Source organism: Protopterus annectens, chromosome 17.part0 (genome assembly GCF_019279795.1).
Source record: "Protopterus annectens isolate FY-2018-M chromosome 17.part0, PAN1.0, whole genome shotgun sequence".
NCBI classification, from domain to species: Eukaryota; Metazoa; Chordata; order Ceratodontiformes; family Protopteridae; genus Protopterus; species Protopterus annectens.
Genome location: NC_056751.1, coordinates 484143626 through 484161415, shown reverse-complemented (window position 1 = coordinate 484161415; position 17790 = coordinate 484143626).

Genomic DNA, 17790 nt, shown 5'->3' with positions numbered 1-17790 from the left:
GTGGGGGGGGGGGGTTCTGCACATTTAAATACATTATCAGAAAAGGCTGAATCTAAAGGACATCCTTATGCCATTGTATAAAATTCTCTAAAAATTAAGAGCATTTGTATGGGTAGGTAATACAGGCTTGACCATTCAAGGCAATCAGTACTGTCTGCCTGTAATCACTTAACAGGACATTAACACACAGCCTGTGTGGTTTCCAGGTAGATACGCATATGCCGAGACAATGCCTCACAGCCTGTGAAAAAAATCACGGGAACCATAAAGCAATGCAACCAATGAACCAACTAGGCATGCTTCACGGGCAGAGACAACCCACGGGAAAACAATCATCCAAGAAAAGCTTGTAATACCTGCACAGCTCCATCCAACAACCTGTCACTTGGACACCCCACCAAACACCTCTCAAAAGCTCACCCCCTAGAAAAAACTCAGCCCCAGTGTTGGTGCTGCCAAGATAGCCAAGATATGCATTACACCTTTCCTTAGTATTCCCCATCAAATCACCATCCAAAAAACAGCAGCACTCAACCATCCCCTCAATAAAACGATTAACAACCCCTCACAAATATGCATGCCCCCCCCCCCCCACGAGGCTACAACATTTGAGACAAATGGAACAAACCACAGCAGAACCTGCTAGCTGCAGACCATGTCTTTATCACAAAACACATTCCCAGAGAGACCAATTCACCAATGCTCCATAAAATTCACTGTACCCCAATGTGCATTTCTCTGAAAATCCCTCCCACACCCAATTTCTGCCGATCAACCGTGGCACGGCATACCTGTACACCGATGTATGCCATCCAATGAACTGCCATGCTAATGAACTCTGAAGCTCTGACATAAGTGGAATACACTCTGTGGCATCTTTATCATGAAACCCAATCAAAGGCAAAGCAACATCCCCAAAATCAAATAGATCTTTCAATGGAGCCACCAACCATGACAACAGCCTCACCTACCGACACAGACCCTCACTCCCCAAAAGAGTCAAAAGCGAAAGCAAGGCACAGACCGTACTCCACAATGAACATAACTCGGCCAACACATGGAAGGCCTGTGAAACACTGAACCAACTGCGAAACACTGAACCAACTCCGAAACCAACCAAAAACAGCCACCAAGAAAAAGCCCACAACCGCGAACCACCAACAACACCAACCAAAGCAGTCATCAAGAAAATGCACATCCTGCCCGACAATGCAGGCCAAACACATAGCAAAGCCCAACCCCATATCTGGCCCACAACACCCTCTCAAAGTTTACTTCACTAATTTTTTTTTGTTTTTATGGATTAGCTGCCGATGCAGTCGCATACGTGGCAGCAACCCACCAGGCAGATGTCACTGATAACTCCACAAGCCCGTGAAAATTGCCTGACCCAACAAACACCACCACAGGGGAATGCCTCGTGGTATGAAACAACGAAATGCACCACTCGTCTGGAGATTGTCCAAGCAACCATCCAAAGGCGGCACACAAACACAAATGAAAACCCAGACAATGACTGCAACCCAAAACCCCACAGCGCACCACCGAGCCATGAATCACAGACAAAGCCAAACCCCAAAGCAGCAAGACACTCACTAACTTCCACCTTCATCGGAAAGGGGCAGGGGAGAAACTAGCATAGGCACACTGCCAGCAAACACTTAAGACTAACAGCCCACCACTCAGACAACCCTCTCAGCCTACCAACCAAAAATTTGGGCATTCCAACAGCTATGAAGGCTACAGTTGAGTGGTATAACCAGCATTTAATCCCCACAACCCCATCCCCTGAGCAAGTGACAGCAACGGAAGGTCACACATCCCAACCATACATGTAAAATATCCATTGAACAACTGGAAACCAGGACTAAAGAAACACTGCACCACCCACCTGCACTCAAACAAAACACCCCATCCTGCCCTCAAACGCAGCAGTTACCTATTTTTTTGGGGGGCAGAAATACATACCTAATTACAAACCTTAGATACCTAATTAACATATCTCCTCACTGCCATCACTACTGACCCAAGCCTACCTGCCAAGTTCAATACCTACAGGTCATCTTGGACGTTCTGCTTGCCTTAGCAAGTTCACGCCAAAATGTGATTGCTTAACCCAAGTACACTAGACTAAACCCCTTAAGCCCCTCCCCATCATTATCTCATTTCCTCCCAGCCATCCTTGCCTCCACTTAACCCTTTCACCTCCCCAACCCACTTAACTCCCCTTAATATTAACCTAACCCTCCCCCCAAGAAGATGTCCCAGGACAACTTAGTTTGTTGCCAAGCTTCATTTGTGACAAATGAACTGTGAGAAGCATAGCCAAAAAATGTATCTCTACAGATTGCTGAGGTAAGATTCTGAGCCTTCGTTGTTCAAAGCACAAGACATCAAGCAACACAGCGGCAATCACTGCTTTCGATAGTCTGTCACTGCTGATGCAGCGTCTGAGTTTGTGCTGGCACTGATACATAGATTTTTTCATTTTATGTGAGATTTCTCCCTTCAAGTCGGTACAGCTGTGCAGTTGTGTATACATTTAAAGGTGATCTGAGGGATTTATTCTCCAGATCAAGGGTTGTGGGGACTTTTCTTCCTATACTAAGCACTTGAGGTCAATTTTTAACCTGTTTGTGTTTCAGGCATTATTTTTGTTTCCAGTTTCTAAAAATTTGCCCCTCAGTGGTGTATAGTATAACCCCTGGTTATTCGTAATGTAGTGTTCATTATTGTAGTTTACAATGGAAGTAAAACTGACCTTTTTTTTATTTCTTTGCTCAGTACACTTGGTCTGCATTTTTTGGAGTGCTCCTTAGTAATGTATCATCCTCTAGCTGTATTAAGTGCTGTTCTAGAGCTTGGTATTGTCTTATTAAAGCATACCCCACCTCAGGCATTTTAAAAATAAAAAAAATTATATAGGTTACATAGTGCATTGCAGGTTGAATTTTAACTTGTGTACTACTATGTCTGAAATGAAACATGGAGTGCATTTCCTGTCATATTCTTACCAAGTCATTTGAAATACAGTACATTCTTTGACTGCTGAAATGCGGAAGTTTATTTCACTTGTATAGAGGCACCATGTGAACGTGAATGACAATACTAACAGAAATTGCGAAACATTCATACTGCAAGACATAACATAGCTACGTACTATAGCATGCTGGCTGTTTCATAACTCCAAAATACTATTTACTTTCCCATTTTGTTGTGTGATGTATTCCCCATATTTATTGAGTGGGTTAGTTATTTAATTATTTATTGATTAGCATTGATTCAAATTTGTTTATTCAGAAATCCCGACTGGGTACAATAAGATTGCTCTTTTTTCAGCAGAGGTGAAATCAGGAAAGCTTCAAACGCTGAATACATAGATAATGCTCCCAGCTTTGGGAGTAAGCAGCAGGAATACACTTATACAATAGTTTTCAAGTTTCTGGTCACAATACCTGGCACAAGTGGTACAGCACCCTATATTAAGGTATAAGTTGGTGATGTGTATACATCATATAATGTGGTAATAAAAGAAACTGCCACAAGGCAGCTTAACATGAATCAACTGTGAGGTGCTGATAAAAGCAAAATGTAAGCATTTGCCTCTACTGAAGAAGAGGTTTGGTAACCAGGAGTTGGGAGGCTTTTGGAGAATCTTGGACAGAATCATTCACCAAGAGATGCTGTCATATGCCAAGATGCTACCTGTCCTTACATCCAGAAAACACCTGGTACTAAATTGTGGCAGCTAAAAAGAATGCCAGATGTTGGCTTACGGAGGTACCAGGAGTTATAATGCAGTTTGACCTAGCCTGCAGTACTAAAGATATGGACTCTAAAACATTTCCTATGAGAGACTTTGCAAATGAACTGAAGGTGAATTGATAGAATGAATATTTGCAGATTTTTTAAATGAACACACTGAGCTTTCTATATTCACTGTAAGTAAACTGCAAATGAATGAGTGAGTCTCTTCTGTGTTTCATAAATACTGTAATATTTAGTGGCTGAAGTTTGCAAAGGGACAAGAGGAATTCTGATTACAAGCAGAACAACATACTAACAATGTATTCCACAATGTTAGAGATAGTAGTGACACAATAAAATGGCATATTGCAGGTTTGTATTGAACAGTTAACATAAAACAGTTTAAAAGTCTAAAGACCACATAATTATAACCTCATGTTTAGAAATTAAAAAAAACCCCAGCAAAATACAAAACAAGAAAAAAATAAAAAATCCACGTAAGGCTTAAGAGCCAAGAAACTTGGAGAATAAACCTTTGTACATATTTAGAAATATATGAATATTCAGACCTGAAGGGTGCTTATGAGGGATAAGTACTGATTTTTATACTTTCTGTATGTGCTTCTCATACAGCTATGCCCTTGCGATACATTTAGGTTGCTTCAGAAGGACTATTAAGTTTACAAGAAAGAAGGACAAGGTTAATTTGTTTTAATTCATCTACTACTGACTTCTAGGTTGCTACTTTTAATTTAAAGAATGCAGCTCTGGTTCAGCTCCGAGCTTACTCAGAGCTGATGATGCAGCATTATAAGCAGACTGTCAACAGGAACATCAAATGATAGGCAAGTAAAATGAAAAACTGAAAGTACATGGTATGAAACTGAGAACAGAATAATTATTTATTTATTTCTTGACTGGGAAAGTCCCACTGTGTCAGGAACCCATTTTCAGTGGAGGCCTGGGGAGAAAAGTTCCAGTAGTGCAAACATAGGCAGAACATAGATATACAGTGATATGTGTGTCCAGAAACTATACAAATATTTTGTACAATATTGCAAAAAATACATCCATTAGTTATCATTTGGTTTAACATTTAAGTTAAAAATGCAGTAAATAGTACATTATACACTATTTGTCAGAAAACAATCACATTAGTTTTGCCTAGAAGTTTCAGGCAGAGTTGGGGGATAGCATGTATAGGCTATGTAAATGTAGGAAGTTTTGGATAGCAGAAGAAACTAGAACTAGTAAAGATTTAAGGGAAAAGAATATGGGAGGATGGGATAAAAGTAAGGAAGTACACACAAGGCTCACTTAACTCTCTACCATCATTCCCACCCACCCCACTTTCATTTGATTTATACCTATCCTAGCCTCTCCCATGACATCACACACCTGATCAACATACCACATTGCAAGTACCTACCTCCTCACCTTCCTATCTCATTTTACTAACTACTAAAGTACAATCCTCCCACTCACTGTTACTTACATATTTCTCAAATGTCTGTAGCTTCAAATAGCTCACCTCTATTAACTTTTCACCTCAAGCTTTTTTAACCTCCCTTCCTACTATAGCCACACCAATCATCATCATCATCATCACTACCCTACTACCCATACTATTTCTATCCTGTTACTTAACCTCTTACCTCTCCAGTCATCTCATGTTCTATCACTCTCCAACTCTGCCTACTTTCTTGACCATCTATAATAAGAGATACTGTACACATCTCCCCTGAATTACTTAACTCATTACATAGGAGTGACGCCTCCAGGTGCAATTACAGTTGACTCTTACTGATGCCCCTAAGCATCAAATATTGCTTGTTCATATTTGCATCAATAATTCCAAACCATGCTATGTACAAGGTTTTAAAAGATTTCTTCTTAAAGCCAACTCAACTGAATTAATATTCAACCTCTGTCTAGTGCAGTAAAATAGATATTAACTCTTGTTTTTATGATATTAATTTGTATAGATATAATTTTCACATTTTTCTAAATATCTCAACAAACAAGTAACATAGACAGAGATCCTTAGCCTCATATGAAAACTCTCAGCTAGCTAAATAAAATGCTCCTGGCCATATGTGTGTAACTTATGTGGTTGCTGAGAGATTGTAAGCTGTTTACAAAATGTTACAAATGTAATAGTTACTATGTTTACTGTGACTTATAACATTTACTTTAAGACCTGGAACTCAAAGAATACTACCACTATAAAAATAAATTATGCTGAAGAGTTTGCCATGTATACTTCTTTCATAATCCCTATGGTTCCAGATATACGAATGTTTGTTTGAAGTGTGAGGACATAATTTGATTGTGTCAAAGTGCTTGGGCTCCACCCATTGGAAGTTACAGTGCAAATTTCCTGAGTTGCATTGTAGTGAATGAGCTAACAATCTTAATACTATATACTTACCACCCAAATATTATCATACCTATAGCTTCTCTTGTTTCTTTCATGAACAACTTAAGCTCTTCTCTAAACAAAAATAGCTCATGCTTCATTTGCTTACTGCTATTCAACTCCAATCTGACATGCACCCAAAAGCAGGCCCCACTCTTTCCACTACTACCAACCCAAATAATCCTCCAGACTCTATCAATTCATCTAACTCTGACCTATCTATTATACACTTAAATCTTAGAAGCCTCCTTAATAAAATGCATGAAATCCATGCTACTCTTACAATAGATTATGCAGACATTGTGGTGGTATTGCCATAATGTACAATGACCACCTCAACTTAGTTCAGCTATCAACAGCACCTCCTCAACATCCTACAGCTGACATCTTACCAACAAGCCTACAAATCAACACCCAAAAGTCCATTATCTTAATAGCCATCTATCTCCCACCTGCTAATAACCTCTCACACATTGAAAACATCCTAGAATGAATCCTCCAACTTTTTTCAAGAGAATATAATACTTGGAGATTTTAATCTTGACTGGTTTTACTGTTCCTCAAACTCTCCTTCCAACTTTATCAACCTCATGCTTTTACCCCAAATATTTCTCAATCTACACTCATAGATAAGGTCACAAATGAGTATTCTGTACTTCACTGGATCTTAACAAGCAAATCCAATTACAACTATGACACAGGTTGCCTCCCAGATTCTCTTAGTGACCACCACCCCACCTATCTTATGAGAAAATGTACACAGGGTATAAATAATACTATATATTGATAAATCTGTAATAAAAACAGTGCTCCCTTTTCTGTTTAAAACCCTATTACATGAATATAACTGGTCACCCTTAAGAACCCTACAATTGTAACTTGCTGTTCTGTACTTTAATAATGCATTCTTGCAAATTATAAATAATCTTGCTCCTTTCAGGAAAATTTGTTCCAAGTCCAAACAACTTCCCTACTTACCTAAAGAGACTATCCCCCTACTTCAAAGTCTGAACTCACTATTGCAAAGACAAGAATAGTAACAATTATGCAATGTACCGACAGCTAAGAAATCAGGCCAAAAAGACTTGCTTCCAAACATGCCAGCTGATATACCAAAACAAACCCCAAAGATTCTGTTAATCTATCAACCTCCTCCTAAACCCAGGAAAACCACCACCCCCAACAACTGACTATACTATTGACTGTGTAGCTACACAATTTAATAGCCCCTATATCACCTCCAATCACCTCATTACTTAATGTCAATTCCACACTTTCCTTACCACCACCCTCTATTGACCACAGTACTACTCCTTTCTCTCTTAAAACAATCCAAACTAATTATATACAAAATCTAACAAAAATAAAACCATGTACTCCTGATGCAGATCACTTGCCTGCTGAATTTCTTAAATTTGCTGCTAAATCTATCTCTTATCCTATATCTATTCTTATTAAACACTCCATCTTTGAACAGTATGTCCCCCTACTTTGGAAATATCTCATGTCATACCCCTGCACAAAGGAGGCTCCTCTACTGACCTTTTCAATTATAGAGCCATAGCTATACTTTCTCCACTTGCCAAAATCTTAGAACAATGCTAAATAAACAGACATTAAACCACCTTCTATCTTCTACTCAGCATGGCTACCACCTGAAACATAGTACCAATACTACCCTATTAAGTTTCACCACCATTGTAAACCACCTCAAAAACAACCACCTTTTTGCTGCCACCTTCCTTGATATATCAAAAGCCTTTAACACTGCATCCCATCAAATACTCCTAAACAAATTTGCCTCTCAATTTCAGCTCCAGTACCCTCCAGTGGTTCCACAGCTACCTCTATAGACGTAAACAAGCCACCATATAGGAACAGAAGCTATCACCCCTTTTGCCCATCACTGTCTGCATCCCACAAGGGTCGGTCTTGGGCCCACTTATTTTTACTATCTTTGCCAATGACCTTTATACTGCAGCTCCACCTGCCTCTACCATTCAGTATGCTGATGATGCATTCCTTATTTGCTCTGCCCTCTCCTGTTATGAACTCCAAGTAAAATTTCAGACTGCCCTCCATAAAATTGAGAAATACCTCTGACCACCAACTAATTCTGAACCCTAACAAGACCAAATTTATGGTATTTTCTAATTCCTATAATAAAAACAACCACACTCACCTCTCTATCATTGCCTCTTCTTTTTTTGGCTTTTCCAAGTTGGCGGTCGCCACAGCAGATCACCTGTCTGCTCATGACTGGCAGTAGAGATTTACCTTGTCGAGTTGCCAGCCCGGTGCCCAACCTTCGAGTGAAGGCATACACCTAGGGCCAATTTAGTGTGTCCAATCCACCTACAACATGTCTTTGGGATGTGGGAGGAAACCAGAGCACCCAGAGGAAACCCACGCAACCACAGGGAGGACAGCCTCCACCCAGAAGGCACCCCAGCCGAGGATTGAACTGGAGAACCTCTTGCTGTGAGTCAACAACGCTAACTGCTGCACCACTGTGGCTGCCCCTCTCTATCATTGCCTCTAATGGTACAAAAATTGAACCGGTCGAACATACTAAGCTCCTTGGTGTTAGCTTAGACTTTAGTCTAAAAATTGACAGACATATTGCTCTAACAATCAAAAAAGTCCACACAAACTTAGATGCACTCTAGTGGGCTGAACAGTATCTTACTAACCATACTGTAAAGTAAAAGGCGTACTTGCTGTAGAGTGAAACACACTTTATTCCAATAAAAGGTGAGCACTTTCGAGGTAGACTTCTTCTTCAGACCTTAATAAAAACTAAAAATAAATTCACAGTTTAAATATATAAAGCAGCCAATAAAAACTTGCAATAAAAAATCAGTGGGGCAAGCCCCTTTTCCTTAAGATAGGCTTTAAAGAAACAGCGCTGTTCAAACCAGGTGGAGCATAAGCCTTGACTTCAACTATCCACCTTAGCTCTATGCATTCAGTCTCATTACAAATGTCTCTTTTTGTAATACTAAAAACTTAAAGATGTGCTGAGCAACACAGTCAGATACATGCTTAGCTAGTGCATTTGTAGATTTATTGTTGCGGATATCATTTAAGTGCTCCATAACCCTCTCTTTCAACATACGGTTAGTTTTACCTATGTAGAATGCACTGCATAGGTTGCACTTTGTTGCACCAAAAATATAGTGTATTTAACTATCAGCATAAAAATGAAATTCTATAGGTGTTAAATGCAGCAGATGTTTGATCATGGAAATGGACCATATACTTGAACAAATCTTACATGCCATACGGGCATATGTGCCTTTATGCTGCAAAGTGAATCTATCATTCATTCTGTTACTTTTATAGCATAAACGTTGTTACACATTTCTACTGTTATTAAAACTAAATCTGGGAATATGGTCTACAACCTTACCAATCTCTGGATCTGTCAATAAAATGGGTCAATTCTTCTTTACTATGTCACAGATTTTATTGACATCACTAGAGAAAGTCAAGCACAACATATTAATCATTTCTGTGTCCTTTCTCCCTCCATCATGTACAGTAGTAGTATGTCCTTCAGAGAAGTTTGGTCTAATTTTATTACATTCCAAGATATTTGTTTCCTCTATAGCTTTATCTGCTTCATGTATCTTGTAACCCCTGTCAGCAAGATCTACTCGTAAATTCACTAGTGCCTGTTGTAGATCTTTCTCATCAGTATACAGCCTCCTAAGACGTAAAACTTGATTCTTGACTATATTCCTGGTTATATGTCTGGGGTGTATACGCGAGCAGTGGAGGATGTTATTCTTCCTACAGCTTTTACCATGTAGCTTGGTCGAAATATTGCCAAACATATTCTTATTAATGTCAATATCTAAGAAATTGAACTTTGTTTCAGAGCAGCACATAGAAAATGAAAGATAGGCAGTAGTATTACCTAAAAATCTGACAAAGCTCTCTAGCTGTATCTTATCACCATGCCATGTAAAGAAGATATCGTCCACAAAGCGTTTGTAAAAAGTGGCATATTGTTTAAACATGTCACTACAGAAAACCATCTCTTTCTCCCAATGGGCCAGCACAATGTTTGCATAAGTATTTGCACATGCTGTGCCCATAGTAACCCCCACTTTTTGGAGAAAAAAAATAATTTTCAAACAAAAATATATTGTTTTCTAGAATTAGATCTAATAGGGCACAGATCATATTGACTTTAATGGTGGCCATGGAATATATGCAAATGACCCTTATGAACACCAGGTGTTTCAGTTAATTGTCGATTCTGAATGCCCATGACTTGTTTTGTTGTTTTAATGGACAATTTCAGGCCAATTTGGCCTTATGACCTCATCAACACAGCACAAGCAGAGTGCTTGACTAATAAGACACACAGGTCTGTTATACCCAGCTGATGTCCATTATCAGTAGGGTGACTGCAAAATATCCCAAATAAACTAAAACAATGAGTGAGAAGGTCACACAGAAAAAACAATCTATAAAAACTAAATGAAAACTCCAGCTAAACTGGAACTTCCAGTGAGTGAACTCTCAAACCTCTTGAATCAGAGACCCATGGGGTATATGCAAATGACCCTTATGAACACCAGGTGTTTCAGCTACTTGGCAATTCTGAATGCCCATGACTTGTTTTGTCATTTTAATGGACAATTTCAGGCCAATAAAGCCAAACTCCTCTAGCTGTGGATATGCATTTCTTACTAACCATGCAAGAATAACTACTGCCAGAAGTCACCTGCTTTTCACCCTTCTCTATTGTTTCCAAGTCTTCATAAACCTTTATAAATCTAAACTGAATAACCTAGAAGTTTGCTATAACAAAATCATCAAATTTGCGGCTAATCTTCCCCACAGATCTTAACATTGTATCACCCTACAAAAACTAAACTCGATTGAACTCCCAAACTTACTAGACCTAAATCAGCTAATAGTAGCTCACTCTGTTATCCATAAACCTGACTATTGCCCAGCCCTATCCAATGTCATACAACTCTATGCTAATATTACCTCACTCAGATCAGCTGATAAAAGCTTGCTCAAAGTTATCAAAACCCACAACTCTTTTGGTGGTTCTTTATACAGCTCCTCCATAGCAAAAACTTAGAATTCCCTTCCTCAGCATCTACTTTCTATACCCAATACATATAGCTTCAAACAGCTCCTTACTAATTATTTCTGCAATCATTGGTTATGCTCTTGTACATCCTCTGGCTAAGCAAACACACTACACTACTACTGCCTATTCTAACTCAATATTGATTTAATTTGTTTTGTCTTATTGACTGAGCTTTACTGTACTATGTAATTATGTCAATTTTCTTAGTAATCTTTTTATATTGTAACATACAAATCTGACTATAAATATTGTAATCTTTACTTTGGGAGCTTTTCTCCTCAGGTCTTCGCTGAAAACGGGTTTTGTTTTTTTGCCCAGTCAGACACTACCCGATTGCCAAATGTAAAATAAATAAGGTGGTATATGACATATTGAGAGAGATTATAGTGGGGTTCTTTGTGTAAAAGTGTAAAAAATAAGGGATGTCTGGGGTAGATGTAAGAACAGGGGTTGTTGAGTTCTAGAGAGATGGGAATAAGGCCTGGTTGCCAAGTGATAGTTTAAAGATTCAGTTGGAGTTCTGGAGAAAACAGGGTAAAGAATAGTTGCCAGGTGATAGTTTAAATGGCAGATGTGAAGTGGGAGGAGTTGAGGGAGACAGATTAAGTATCATAGTTTATGCATAGGAGCATGGGCAGATATGGGAGTTGAGGAAATGAGTTTTCAGATTTTTTGAGGGACTTAAAAATTTGATATCAGCGATATCTGGAGGTAGGGCTTTCCTGAGTTTGCCTGTAGGATAGGAGTAGAGGCTTTGTCCGGCTCTTTTAGTAGGTTTATGTAATTTTAACAGTAGTTTTAGGATCAGCCTTTGGTCAACTGGTACCCTAGGCTAAAGGTCTCCACAGTGTCCCCCCTACATCACCCTATGCCTCCATCTTGGTCTAACTACACCATCCAGATTACTGGAAAAGAACCCTGCTAGAACAGCGCCTTAGGTGGCCGCCTAGTTGGCATATGCTTAAGGCCGACTATGAGTAGTTTCAGTACAGAGGAGACTATGTAAGGCTGTAAGATGGGCTAAAAGGCAGTGCACTTGTGTTTGTATAGTGAGAGAGAGAGTTGCAAGTAGTTCAGTTAGGGGAATTCTAACCAGTTTAGGTTAAGGGCATAACAACTGGGTATAGTTTGGTAAAGCAGTTGCAAATTTGGCAATTTTATGATAGCAAAATTGTAGATAATTCTTTAAAGATATTGTGGAGGTTAATGAATATAGGGGGCCCATAAAAAAGGAAGGGAGTAGGAAGGTATTGGCAAGTGTTTTGGTTGACACATCCATTAACTGTTTAATTGATTTAAGTATTTGTTTCTCATAAGTGAGTTTATTATCAATAATAAAAATGCATACATACTGAAGTCATGGATTATGTCTCTCAGAAAAACCTACTTACACCTACACAACATGGTTTTCGACCAAAGCATAGCACCTATATTGGAGAGATGTCCATAAACTTATCTCCTGTCTCTTCCTAAATCTCTCAAAGGCCTTTGATACTGTTTCTCACTCTCTACTATTTGTTGTCTATCCTCAACTTCTTCCCTGATACAGTGGCATTGTTTGAAAGTTATCTAAAAGATAGATTCCAATCAGTAAAATGGGACACTGCTTTATCTACTACTCTTTCAATAAAATTAGGTGTCCCTCAAGGATCCATATTAGGGCCACTACTATTCAACATTTTCACAAGCTTGCTCTATACCTCCTGCCCACTCTCCTCTATTATCCAACACACTGATGACTCTACAGTCATAACAATAGCATACTCTCCCTCTGAGCTCTTATCAGATACCCAGTCATCCTTTAACTTGGTAGAAAAATAGCTCTCAAACAACCAACTCTTCCTAAACCCTAAAAAAAAATCTACTCTTCCTCCCTACAACATCCAACCACATCTAGACCTCTTTTACTATCCAGTCACTTAATAAGATGCCTATTGTAGTTGAACCTAGCTCAAAACTCCTTGGTATCACAATCAATGATGAACTAAAATTTGATCTCCGAATAAATAATTGTATCAGGAAAACTCACCTTAAATTGGTTTACTATATAGAAATAAAAAAATTCTCACTCAGGAAGCTAGAATAGCCCTCACTCATGCTTACCTTCTTCCCTGCTTAACATATTGCTCACAAATCCTTACTAACCTTAACTCCTCTCTCCTTACAAGACTTGAGACTACATACCACAAAGTAACTCAATTTGCAACTCATCATTCCTATAGATCTCACCACTGCCTCTCTCTAAGATATTTAAACAGGCTTGAGTTGCCTCACCACCTTCTTCTCTCTCAGCTTCAAACCATACAGTCAATTCTTTACCAGCCATCATTCTGCCCAGCCTTACACTCCATCATCTCCCACAAAATTCCTCCACAGCTCTTTCCATTACCTCTTAGAAATCTATAAGCCCAAATCTAAAGCAGGGTGTAACCTATACAGCTACTAGCTCTCTATTGAATGGAACAAACTTCCCCTCGAAATTCAAACACACACACATATCCCAAACAATTTAAACTAACTATAAAATAATATTTCAACAGGAAGTGGATCTGCCAATGCTCAAACCCTCCTTGATAACTCTCTGCTAATCTATGTATTCCTCTCTCTCTTATACTTTACTGTATCCTGTTTGATTCAATTTAAAAAAAATACTCCTGTGTTGCTTTTTTTATACTAACTACTACTTTTAAAAATGTTGTGGCTGTAATCTAGCTGTCTTTGATGTTTTTCTACATATATGATATTTGTATGATGGCTAAATGTAATCTGTATACTCTTACAAATGCTCTTGTAGTCAGCTAGCTGATTGCCTTATTTCCACTTCTTTAATATCTGTAATATTGACTAAATGTTATATGTATTTACTGGAGCTTTTCTCCCCGGGCCTCAGTCAGACATTCCCGGTCAACAAATGTAAATTAAAATTATACCTAATAGTTTTAACTGAGGTATTATTTCAATTTGAATTTTGTTTTGTGAAAAATTTTGGAAATAGTGTGTGCATGTCTTTGGTGAGAACACTAGGAACTTAGTTTTTTGTGTTTAATAGCAGTTTGGCTTTGTTGAGCCTGGTTTTGATTGAGGTGAATGCATCCTGTGTGATTTGTAAGATGCTTTGAGTGTTGTTGGCAGTAGATATAATAGTGGAATCACCAGCATATTGGTTGTGTGCTTTGAAGGGAGGTAGTATGAAGGTTAATAAAAATATTGAACAGCAAATGTCCAACAATGGACTCTTGTGGGACTCCGGTGCTATTTACCAGGTAATCGGATAGACTGGTTTGCCACTCAATGCATTGTTACCTGTTGGTTAAGTAATTGAACTATTTTTGTGTAGTTTGAGACCATCCTAATATAGAAAGTTGTTGTAAAAACTTTTGGTATCACACTGTATCAACGGCCTTTGTGAGGTCAAGTAGGATTGCTGATGTTAACAGGCATGTATCCATAGCTTTGTTCAAAGTATCTGTGAAGGATAGTAATGCTGAGGTGGTACTGTGAGCATGTGGAAAGCTGTGTTGGGTGGGAGAAAGAAGAGAGTTGTCTAAGAGAAATGTTATTGGTTGTAAGTGTGAAAAAGTGAAAGGCTGCCAGCCCAGCCAGAATTATTTACAATATCCTATGTGATTTGTTAATATTAATATAATCCACATGCTGGTTTTACAAATGTAAAAGAGAACTATATGTTATGATTAAACTATATGTTATACTGAGCTTCAAAAATGTAACCACAGTGCACCCTGCTTGAAGAAAGCTAATAAAGTAAAGCATTTTATGATTGATTGATCTCTGAGCTCGGAGACAGGATATCTTGATGAAATAATTATTTCTATTGTCTTAGCACAATAGCTAATTGTTAGATTTTACATATAAACTGTCTTTTATGGCTGTGGCTTCCTGCAGGTGCACATTACAAAAGGAAATGTAAATTTTGAGTTTCTGTTAGTCTGGGAAGCTAAATCAGAACTGTTAAGAATGATGTAATCTGAACTCAGTCAGCAGTGATGTATTATCAATTTAAGAATTTCTGAGAGAGAGAGAATGAGAGCAGTTTGCATTTGTCTTCAGAACTGACAACATCACCAATCTGCCTTTGCTCTGCATGTATGCAAGTTATTTAGAACATTGTTTCTCTTAGAAATAAATAGAAAATAGTAAGATTAGACTAGCTGTTTTCTATATTTGTCAGACTATTCTACAGTATTATTTTAAGCATTTTCCTGTGATCTCTGAACTCTTGACTAGCACTGTGTTGAATTGAGGAGATCTGTCTTGTGTTTTTATTTATTATTAAATATTTTTAAACCTTTCAGCTGTGGCTGTATTGTGTAGAGATAATTTAAGCTCTAGAGTGCATTGCATGTATATAGTGATACTGTCCAAGCCACTGCAATAAGCATTGCTGTTTGTCATACTTATTAATAAAATAATAATATTGCATTGCACAGTAAAATTGGACACCCTTTGGTAAGGGCCTTATTAGTAGCTGATATTATTGGTTGGTAGTAGTGATTTCTACCTTATGGCCTGAGGAGAGAAGGAGACATAGCTGGAGAACCGCTGTGAGCCTTCCCCAGGAGTGTCTGTGTGTTTGATGTATAAATTGTGTGTGTCAGCTACTTGGGCAGGGACACGACACACTGCTTGGTCAGAGAGGGTGTTTTTAGCTTGACCACTAGGCTGAGACATGCATCCTATTGCTGTGCCAGTAGGGGATCTTATTGGGGATCTGGAGAGAAAGGGAGAAACCAGCCACTGACTGACTGTGATCTCTGTGTGCTCTTAAGGGAAATTGTACTTTACTGTGTATGTACTTGCTACCCTTCCCAATGTGGATGTTCTTCACTGGTGTTAATGGTGAGGAGGATTGTGGATCCTTGATTACTGGGCCAGTGCATGGACATCACAGTAAGTATATACACTTTTCAAATATCTAAGAAATAGGGTAGAGAATAGAGATGGTCCGGTAGTTAAATTGTTCACTGGTTATTCCACCTTTTATGTAAGGGAATAATAGTTATTTTTTTTCCAGAGTTTGGGGATATTGGATTCTGAGATACACTTGATGAATATACTAATTGGGTAGGTGATTGCATCAGTAGCAAGCTTTATGTGCTATGATGAAAGATTGGCTGCAGAGAGGGAGCATGGTTTTAGTTTGGAGAGAAGTTGGTCTATAAGAGTGGCGGGTACAGAATGTAGAAAGAGACTGGATGATGTGGTCCTATCTGTACAATGTGGTGGAGAGGAGGAGGGATGTTTGTACTGGGGTGGGAGTTTTCAGTGTCTGGCTTAGGTTTATAGTATGATTGGAGAGTGTTAGGTGTGGAAAGATTTACAAGCTTTTGTATACTTTTGATAAAGTTTGAGTTCAACATGTTAGCTATTTGGGTTGGTTCTAGATCAGGGGATGGTGATAGATTTTGAGGTGTCCCAGGAGTAAGGAGAGTTGAAATGATTTCCAGGGTTTTTTTTTTTTTTTTTTTTTTGTTAAAGTTGTCAAAGCAGCAAATAAGAGAAATCAGAAGAAACTGAAAATTGAGATATTAGGGAAAAATAGTAGCAGAGGTAAAAAGCTTCATGTATTTGAGAAGAGGCTGTTGAAGAGAATGGAAATCTGAATGAGAAAGTCAAAGCTAGAGTAAGAGGTGCCACTGCTAGCTGGTACAGAGTGCCCGTGTGTGACAGAAGAATGGCAAATAAGCTGAGAAGTAACATAAATGAAAGAGTGGTGTGACCTGTATATCTGAATGCCAGAGAAACCTTGGCAGTTAAGGTACAGTAGTTGAGCGAGATAGAAGTGATGAAGATAAAGTGAATGAGATGTGATAGGATGCATATTGTAGGATAGATAAAGGTGACATCTGAGAAGAGGACAAATTAGTTCAAGTTTCCAAGAGGGTCATACAGAATGAAGCATGGTGGGTCAGGCATATATGCATGAAAATGGAAGACAATTTGGTGAAGCAGATTTGGGTGAGAGGGGAAGATGTCTATAGGAAATGGAGATGGTCGACAAAGAGTGAGACTGATTGTAAGATAGAAGTCCTGTGACAAAAGGTAGAGTGGCAAAGAACTGAGGGAGCTGGCAGTAGCTGAGCTGCCACACCAGCCCCACGTCAAAAAAAATGTGACAAATGAGGTTAATGAAGGTAATGATGATGATAAAAGATATCTGGAAGAAGGACAAAAGGAATGGTTAATTCAACTGTGGGTGAAAACCATATGGTCTTTGAGAAAGGTTCAGGTATTTCACGTATGAAATATAAAGGTTTGGGATGTGTAATAGGCATTCTAGTAGAAAAACAATAAACAAATGTGTTTCATAGTGATAAATCCATTCACATCATGCATTTTTTTTCAACCATGGAATTTGGTCTGCTAATATGCACTATCGTCTTACATTTGAAAAGGGCATTTGCTAATGTCATTTGTGATGCATAACATAAAAAAAAAAAAAAAAAAGACTATGACAGGTTCTCCAAAAATGTGCTGTCATGACTTA